A 9,487-nucleotide genomic window follows, 5' to 3' on the forward strand; every position below is an offset into this window, starting at 1 on the left:
TCGATCCGTTACCCCAGAAGATCCCACATGCCACAGAGAAACATAGCTGGATGTTTCCACAGCTAAACAAGGCTCTCCTGTGACCTGAATACTACATGGCTAGCACTTACTAAACAGCTTTGAAAACATGTCCAGACAAAAAAGTATCGCATGATTATATACAACAGCTCTACTTGTAATAACTAAAAACTTTCAAATATCAGGATGTCTTCAGTAGATGACAGTGTAAACAAATGGGGATACATCCAAAGTGAAGGGGAGCAAATGCTACCACAAAATATACCACCTCAGCATGAGAATCAGTTGGACCCAATTAACTTTTATTTTTTTAGAGGACACATGATCATCTCTGAAACCCAAGTTCAAGACAGCTCTTCTGTGAGTCACATTTACCAGAGAAATCTCATTTCAAAGGAATCCTCTCTATATGCCAGATAGAAGGATGAGACACAGTCTTTTGAAACTCTTTTTTCTTTTCTATCGATAGGGAAAGCTAAGCCGTAAATCTGCACAACCACCATACCCTTCCTTTCCTTTGGTTGTATTTTTTTTAATATTTGTCTCTTTTTTAACTTGGCTGTGCCAGGTTGACCTTCATTGAGGCAAGCCAGATACTTAGCTACAACATGCAAATTCTCCGTTGTGGCATGGGAGATCTAGTTCTTGGATCAGGGAATGAACCTGGGCCTCCTTCTTTGGGAGTGTCCAGTCTCAGCCACTGGACCACCAGGAAGTGCCTGTTTTGTTTTCAGATGAAGATGGAATCTAAGGTGATATCTTGGGCCATTTCAGTCACTGACTCAGTTTCCTGAGTTTCTCCAAAGCACGCATAAGGTGCACATTATTAAACTGGTTTGCAAAACAAGAAAAGGTTGTCTGCTACAACACTGTATGCTTACAAATATCTAAACGGTAAATGGCATATTATTTATTTTTAATTACTATGGGGGGAGAAAGAATGCAGGATTCATACATGTTACAACATGAATAAATATTAAAACCATCTTCAGTGAAAAAAAAAATCCACATAGGAAAGGCCACCCAGAACCCTTATTCACCATGTCTGCTTTCAATCCATCAAGTTTGTCCAAATAACTGAAAATCTCAGTAACACTCTAAATAAAGAAAAAAGGATGAAGATGGAAACAAAAGATATATTCATACATTTGAACAATTGCTAAAAGTGGAAGTGGGGTGGTGGACTACATTATAATGTAGATACCATATGATTTCCTGATTTTGGAGATTATGTGCTGGTTCTGAAGAAGGAACCCATTTTGGATAAAACACATAGAGTATTTTAGATGATGTGGCAAATGCTAGCACTTGTTCCCATTGCTAGGCATTTTCTGTACATTTTAAATGACTGGAAAGTATACTAGGTTTCAAAACAACCATGTCGATACCACAAAAGAAATTTAGAGCAGACAGGCAGGAAACTTTCTGATACAGGCCAAGACTTACCCAGATGAAGTTCAAGGGAAGCTGCGATGCTCACTGCCCGTGAAGGAGTCCACGTGGAATGAAGAAGTACTGTGGGAAGTCTATTAGTAACCACCATGTCTTGGGTCCTCTGGATGACCTACTGCAGGAGAAACAGATCTTACAGATAAAATGATCCACATCACTTCACAAAAAGTTGTTAGGCTACATTCAGTAAAGCGGAATCATTTCGGATCAATTTACAATCATATAAAATACTACCATTTACAGTCCAGAAATCACTTGCATTTCTACACACTAATAACAATCAGAAAAAAATATTAAGAAAATCCCACTTAAATAAAACATCTAGCAACAAACTTAATCAAGACCATAAAAGACCAGTAGTCAGAAAACTAGAAAGCACTGATAAAGAAACCAAAGAAAACACAAATACACAGAAAACTGTTCCACGCTCATGCACTGGAACAATGAGGAATTAAAAGGTCCATTCCAACCAAAGTCATCAACAAATACACGGACTGCAATCACAAAATAATATTCAATGGCATTTTTCACAGAAATAGAAGTATTCCTCATATTAGACTGCTACTGTTGAACAGGACCTTAAACAGCCAAAAAGACTCTGAGAAAGAGGAACACAGCTGGAGGCATCTTCCTATCCCTCTTCAAACTACATCATGGAGCTGTAGTGACCACCACAGTGAGGAACTGGCAGGAACACAGACACATGGACTCCAGGAGAGAATAGAGAGCCCAGAAACGAACCCACCTGTACATGGTCAGTTCCTGAAAATCAAACCAGGAACGAGCGAAGAGGAAAGGACAGTCTTCTCAAGAAACAGTGACAGGAAAATGGCCACCTACACGGAAGAACATCAGTGTTCATCCTCTACATCATCTAACGCAAATCTAACTGAAAACCCACCGCTTTGCACACGGAGCTCTTTCCCCCTGAGTCCTCTGAGATGGACCCCCAGTCAGCCCTCAGCTGGACACAGGAAACGTCTACTCCGTCCTCATTTTCCGCTCTTGCAGCGCCTCCCTGCTGGTGGGCACTGAGGCAACCCTGCTCCTCTCAGCCTGGATGCAGCCCTGTTATCCAGAAGCCTGAGCCCTGATGGTCCTGAGGAGACAAAGCTCCCGCCAGCTGCTCACGGAGCAGAGTCTAAAGGCAAAGCGTCCTGCGCCCGCGGGTCAGAGGGGCCTTTGGCGCCCCCTTCGGGCCACAGGAGAAGAGCGGGCAGCCCGGCGCTCACAGACCTCAGAGGGCTCACCCAGAAGCAGCTCTGCTGCGAGCACTCAGACTGGAAGCCCAAACTGAAATGGAGCAGAATAGCTCCATGACCCTCTGCAAAACATGGCTAAGGAACAAACAGAGCCTGTATGGAATGCAGCCATAAAAAGGAACACATTTGAGTTTGTTCTAATAAAGGGGAGGGAAGTCAGTCAAAGAGAGAAAAACATGTAATCTAGAAGGATGGTACTGACGAGTCTGTTCACAGAGCAGCAATGGAGGTGCAGACATAGAGAACAGACTTACAGACGAGGGTGGAGAACAAGAGGGAGAGGGTGAGATGAATGGAGAGAGCAGCATGGGTGCAGGTACACCTACATTTGTAAATATGTAAACCAATGGGAATTTGCTGTATGATTCAGGGAACTCAAACTGGGGCTCAGTATTAACCTGGAGAGGTGGGAATGCGTGCGAGGTGGGAGGGAGATTCAAGAGCAAGAGGACATAGGTACACCTATGGTTAATTCATGTGGATGTATGACAAATCAAACCAATATTGTAAAGCAATGATCAATCAACTAAAAAGAAATAACTGTTTAAAAAAATATGAACATAAACACAAACTTTGCAACAAGGTAACTCCATTTTAAAAACTATAGAATTTTAGAAAACTACTAAAGTTCTACATGACCTTCGGTCTGGTGATCAGGTCTAACATACACAAAACAGGCCAACTTACCAAATTATGAATACAAATTAGTTAAAACATTGCCTTTTATCATTTCATACATTTACCCTGTGGAGGACCTTACTCGAGAGAACCAAAAACAAACTATTAAATGAACCACCGACCACCCACCCTGGCCAGGCAACAGAGAAAAGAAAACACTTGCAGGAGTCATCTTACAACAGGAGGGCCTGGGAAGGAACAAGGAACGAACAAGCTACCACCAACCAGAATTCTGGAGAGGTCAGGTGATGGGAGGCTCCAGTTCAGAGGTCCTACCAACCTCCCAGGATCCACTTCGCTGGAATCCATCTCAGCTGAGTGATGTGTGTGCCCCCAAGAGAGATCCCAATTCAGAATGCCTGGCAAGAGACAAACCAGAAATTAACCCGATGACCATAAAACCTGAGACTGTGAGCCACATGACAGAGTGGCTCTCTCCGTTTCCCTCACCCTCCTGCCCTCCACCCCGGCAGCCCTTCCCAATAAAGCCTCTCGCTTGGACAGCACTCCTCTCCTCAGACAACTCATTGCCCAGTGTCAGACAAGAACTCACTCTCAAGCCCTGGAAGGGATCCCCCTTCCTTCATCAAAAGCAATATCCAGGAGAAAATATCTTCAAAACGCTATCTTGCAGAGAAGGAAATCAGAGAAGGCAATGGCAGCCCACTCCAGTACCATTGCCTGGAGAATCCCACGGACAGAGGAGCCTGGTAGGCTGCAACCCCGGGGTCACTAAGAGATGGACACGACTTCACTGAGTGACTTCACTTTCACTTTTCACTTTCATGCACTGGAGAAGCACATGGCAACCCACTCCAGTGTTCTTGCCTGGAGAATCCCAGGGACAGAGGAGCCTGGTAGGCTGCTGTCTATGGGGTCGCGCAGAGTCAGGCACGACTGAAGCGACGCAGCAGCAGCAGCAGAGAAGGAAATGGCACCACCTGCAGTACTCTGGTCTCAGAAATCCCAGGGACAGAGGAGCTTGGTGGGCTACAGTCCAAAAGCAGGGCATTTCTGACTGGAGGAAACAGTCCCAGGGAAGCTGAGCTGCTCACCAGAGGCCCCAGAGCTTTGGATAGCACACCAGAGCTGGGGCTGAGGATTCCCAGCTGCCATGCCTCTTGATCCTGGCCTCTTTCACTAGATACATGTGTGGAAAACTAGAATCTAAAATATGCCCTGGTAGTTCCATAGATTCCAAAGAATCCACCCCCTGGTGCTGGAGATGCATGTGCGATCCCTAGGATGGGAAGATCCCACATCCTATGGAGCCCGTGTGCCACAACTGCCGAGCCTGTGCTCTAGATCCTGGAAGCCACGATGCCGAGTTCACATGCTGCAGCCACTGAAGCCCGTGAGCCTGTGCCCCTCAACAAGAGGAGACACTGCAGTGAGAAGCCTGCAAACCACTAGTTATGGCCCATGCTCACCAAAACTAGAGAAAAGCCCACACACAAAGATGCAACACAGCCAACAATCAATAAAACTGTTTTCCTAAAAAAAATGCATATCTGACAAAGAAACTGTATTCGAATTGTCCAAGAACACTAGAGCAAACAAGCCCATTCATAATTGGTAGCGACTGAAATAGACACCTGGCCACTGAGGGTATACTGATAGTAAACTATCATACAAAAACATACTCAAGATACTGGTGCAATGCATGCAGAGCCCCCTTTGAAAGACAATCTGACAGTTTTTTTTCAGTAACCACGTGGGACAAGCACTGAATTCTGTGTATGACAAGCGGTGGAAGCCAGGTATCTTACCATTGGAATGCAAAGTTACAGATAAACAAAAGGAAACGTTACAATGTCCATGTCGTGGTGGATCAGGTTGGAGACATCACAAATTACCTTTAACTGAATATGTTCAAAGGTGAGCTGGAATACATGTATATATATATCCATGTATTTGTCAGCTGAGCATATTGAGCTCCTACATGTATGTTTTAAATATCATTCTCTAATAAAAGGGAACAGGAAACATCTCCGATGGCCCGGTGGTAAAGAATCTGCCTACCGATGCAGGGAACACGGGTTCAATTCCTGTGTAGGAGATCCCACACGCCCAGGGGCAACGAAGCCCTTGAACAACTCTAGAAGTTTGCATGCTCCAGAGCCCAAGTTCTGCAAACAGAGAAAGCACTGCAATGAGAAGCCATGGCACAGCAACTAGAGGGTAGCCTCTGCTCACTACAACTAGACAAACGAGCAATAAAGACCCAGCACAGTCAAAAATAATGTAATGTTAAAAAAAGGGACAGTTCTTTGAAGAAATGACTGAGACTAGGGGTGAGACTGTAAATATATGAGCCAGGGTCATCTTAAATTATGAGAAATTAAAGAAACTAAAGACAACTATCAAGCTGTCCAAACTGATACAAATGGATGATGACACAGTGTTATCTGTATACACCAGCAAATAACAATCTGAAAAGGAATTTAAACAAACGATTCCCTTTCAGTCATGTCAACATTAATAAAAGACTTTGCTATGGACAGAATGAGGATAACAAGACTGGCACACTGGAAATGATACATGATTGCTGAAAAATACCTTAAAGACATGGACAGATACTCCATAGCGATGAAAAGGCTTCAGTTGGCAATACCATGGAATGCATCTTCAATCTGAAATGAAGATTCAATATGAATTACAAAAGGCTGAAAGGTGGTTGCTAAACCACAAAAGATGCCAGCATTCTTGGACTCCAGAGGAGAATTCAATCCAGGGCAAGTGACGAAGCTTGATGGCTCAGAGGTTTTCTGTTAAAAAGTTTTATTAAAATATAAAAGAGATCGAGAGAGCTGCTGACATAGACAGTAAAAGGGGGAAGAAAGAGTACCCCCTGCTAGTCTTTAGCCAGATGTTATAGAGCCACTAGCAGTCTGCTAATGAAAGAAAGACAATGTGTCAGAGAATGGCACCAGGCCCCTCACCCACAGCATGCATTGAGATAACATTGGCAGCAGATGAGTCATCCCAGGCCATAAAATGATGGACATGAATCTTGAAGAAAGGCAGATTTCCAAGCAAATATATAGTTTCATTCACATAGATTAAGAGAACAAGGTATGAGTAAAACATACTGGTTTGTCAAGTTTTTTCTGAGCCTTTAGGGGAAACTGACCTGAAGACAGAGCCTTGGGTAAATACATAGTACATTAGCATACCTTAAGACAAACATTTCCATAAGAAAAATGCATTGCTTAGTTCAAGGTTTGAGGAAAGTTAAATTCAGGTGGAGCCAGGAGTGGTCATGGCAACACAGAATTTTCTGAGAAACCTCCTTTTAAATTTGTATCAAGATGGAGGAAAAAAAATGCAGCACTCTTTTGTCTCCTCTGGCCTCTTAAGAGAGAGGAAAAAACGTCTGACACTTGCAGTCTATTTTCTCTGTCTGGAGACCCCTGGCCTTCCTGCCTGTTATCCTCTCCAGGCCTGTAGGAAGCAATACACTAGGCTGCTTGGGAAAACCGCGCGGGTCTGAGCTTTATGCAAAGGGGTAAAGCGGTAAAACCCTTGGCCCCAAAGGCGAGGCTTTTCTGCGACCGCCATTTTAGTCGGCTCCGAGACTGCAAACAAAGAGGGCAGAATACATGGTTCCCTGCTCCGCCCAGTCTGAGTTCCCTTACCTGTGGCCCACAGCCCTGCGCTCTGCTCGCTGGATGCCAATCGACGGGGACCCAGGAGCCCACGAAACGAGCATTCCCAGCTGCAATGGCGAGCCCTGAGAGCCCTGGCCCCCGACGCGCCGCCATATTCATCCCGCCCCAGACCCGCTCACGTGAGCCGCGCTCCTGACCAGCCGCCCAGGTTGGCCCCGCCCCCGACGCGCTCACGGTGCGCCCCACCCCCACGCCCCCTTCCAGGACAGGCCCGCGGGACCGCGACTGCCTCCAGGTGAAACACAAGGACAAGCAAATCCACCCCACCGAGACAATCCAAGCTTTTTCTCAGCTGATCTGTCTATGATTTAGGGATAAAACTATGACTATAGAAAGCAAAGATGACCTAGGACAGCCATGATATTCTATAGAGCCAGACCCTGGCGGGCAGAGGCTTGAAGAGGGTCCGGGAGCTCTGTCAGGGCGGCAGGCCTCTGTAGCGTAGAGGTTAGGTGCGCTGGTAAGCAGGCAGACTATGGTCTGTAAGTCAGGAGTTCAAGTCTGCAGCTTAGCTCTTTTGCTCTTAGGGGGCGGGGGACAGCAAGAGGCGGGGCTTAGACCAGAAACGTTTATTTTTATTTTAGAGGTTTATTGTTAAGCTTAGGGTTAGGGTCCGGGCAACCCCCCAACTTGTTCAGGTTCGGGTTCAGGGTTAGGGTTAGAATTTGGGGAACCCCCCTCTTCTAAGAGTTCGGGTTTGGGTTAGGGTTCATGTCAGGGTCAGGGTTCAGGTTACGGTTAGGGTTAGCATTAGTGTTGGGGTTACAGCTTAAAGTGAGCCCTAATAGGGCTCATAGTTCTTTATTAGCCTGCCCTGGCGGGCCGAGGCTTGAAGAGGGTTCGGGAGCCCTGCTGAAAGCAGCAAGCCTCTGTAGCATAGGGGTTAGGGAGGCCACTAGGCAGGCAGACTATGGCCTGTAAGTCAGGAGTTCAAGTCTCCAGTCTAACCTTTTTCTTTTAAGGGGCAGGGGACTGCAAGAGCCAGGGCTTAGACCAGAAAATTTTTTTATTTTAGAGGTTTATTGTTAAGCTTAGGGTTAGGGTTCGGGCAACCCCCCCACTTGTTAGGGTTCGGGTTCAGGTTAGAATTCGGGGACCCCCCTCTTCTTAGAGTTCGGGTTTGGGTTAGGGTTCAGGTCAGGGTCAGGGTTTGGGTTACGGTTAGGGTTGGCATTAGTGTTGGGGTTACAGCTTAAAGTGAGCGCTAATAGGGTCCATAGTTCTTTATTAGCCTGCCGTGGCGGGGTGAGGCTTGAAGAGAGCCTGGGAGCAAGACAAAACCCAGTAATCCTCCCTAGCGAAGCGGTTAGGCTGACAACCAGTTAAACATCCAACTTGGCTCTGTAGGTCAGGCATTCAAGTCCCAGTTTTGCCTCGTTTGCTTTTAGGGGGTGAGGGACAGCAAGGGGCGGGGCTTAGGCCAGAAAAGTTTATGTTTATGTTAGAGTTTTATTGTTAGGGTTAGGTTTAGGGTTCCGGCATCCCCCCAACTTGTTAGGGTTCAGGTTCAGAGTTCGGGTGCGAGGAATCCCCTCTCTACTTAGGGTTCGGGTTCAGGGTTCGTGTTTGTGGTTTGGGGTTCAGCGTTTGGGGTTAGGGGTTCGCGGTTCTAGTTTGAAGTTTGGGGTTCCGATTAGGGGTTCAAGGTTCAGCTTAGGGGTTCGGGGTTTGGGTTAGGGGTTCGCGGTTTGGGTTTGGGGTTTGGGGTTCGGATTAGGGGTTCGCGTTTCAGATTTGGGGATCAGGTTATGGGTTCTCAGTTCAGGTTCGGGGTTCGCAGTTCGGGTTTGGGGTTTGAGGTTCAGGTAAAGGGCTTGGGGTTCGCGGTTTGGGTTTGTGGTTTGAGGTTTGGGTTTGGGGTTTGGGGATCAGGTTAGGGGCTCTCGGATTGGGTTAGGGGTTCACAGTTCGGGTTTGGGTTTGAGGTTAGGATGAAGGGTTTGGGGTTTGGGGTTCACGGCTTGGGTTGGAGGTTTGGGATTCAGGTTAGGGGTTTTGGGTTTGGGATTCGGGTTATGGGTTTGGGTTTTGGGGTTCGCGGTTTGGGTTTGGGTTTGGGGTTTGGAGTTCGAGGTTTGGGGTTCGCTTTTCAGGTTAGGGGTTGAGGGTTGGGGTTTGGGGTTCGCGGTTTGGGATAGGGGTTCACGGATTTGGTTAGGGGTTAGGGATTTGGGGTTTGGAGTCTGGGATTTGGGTCAGGGGTTCGCGGTTTGGGGTTCCAGTTATGGGTTTGGGCTTTGGGTTCAGGGTTGTGGTTTGGGGGTTTGGGGTTCGGTTTTTGGGTTTGCAGTTTGGGTTACGGATTAGGGGTTTGGGGTTTCGGTTTGGGGTTCGGGAATTGGGGTTCGAGGATTGGGGTTGGGGGTTCCGATTAGAGGTTCAGTAAGTGAGATTTGTGGTTCGGGG

At 46.6% G+C, this 9,487-nt stretch overlaps 1 long non-coding RNA gene across 1 annotated transcript; it reads right to left on the reverse strand.

Moving 5' to 3' along the window:
- Positions 1-299: 299 nt before the first annotated feature.
- LOC138440065 (uncharacterized) lies at positions 300-7,214 on the reverse strand. The gene is made up of 5 exons (XR_011256905.1): positions 7,049-7,214; positions 5,970-6,043; positions 5,433-5,539; positions 3,636-3,769; positions 300-1,585 (listed from the first exon to the last, which is right to left on the reverse strand). It is a non-coding gene; the product is annotated as an uncharacterized lncRNA (long non-coding RNA).
- Positions 7,215-9,487: the final 2,273 nt, after the last annotated feature.

Source organism: Ovis canadensis, chromosome 5 (genome assembly GCF_042477335.2).
Source record: "Ovis canadensis isolate MfBH-ARS-UI-01 breed Bighorn chromosome 5, ARS-UI_OviCan_v2, whole genome shotgun sequence".
NCBI classification, from domain to species: Eukaryota; Metazoa; Chordata; class Mammalia; order Artiodactyla; family Bovidae; genus Ovis; species Ovis canadensis.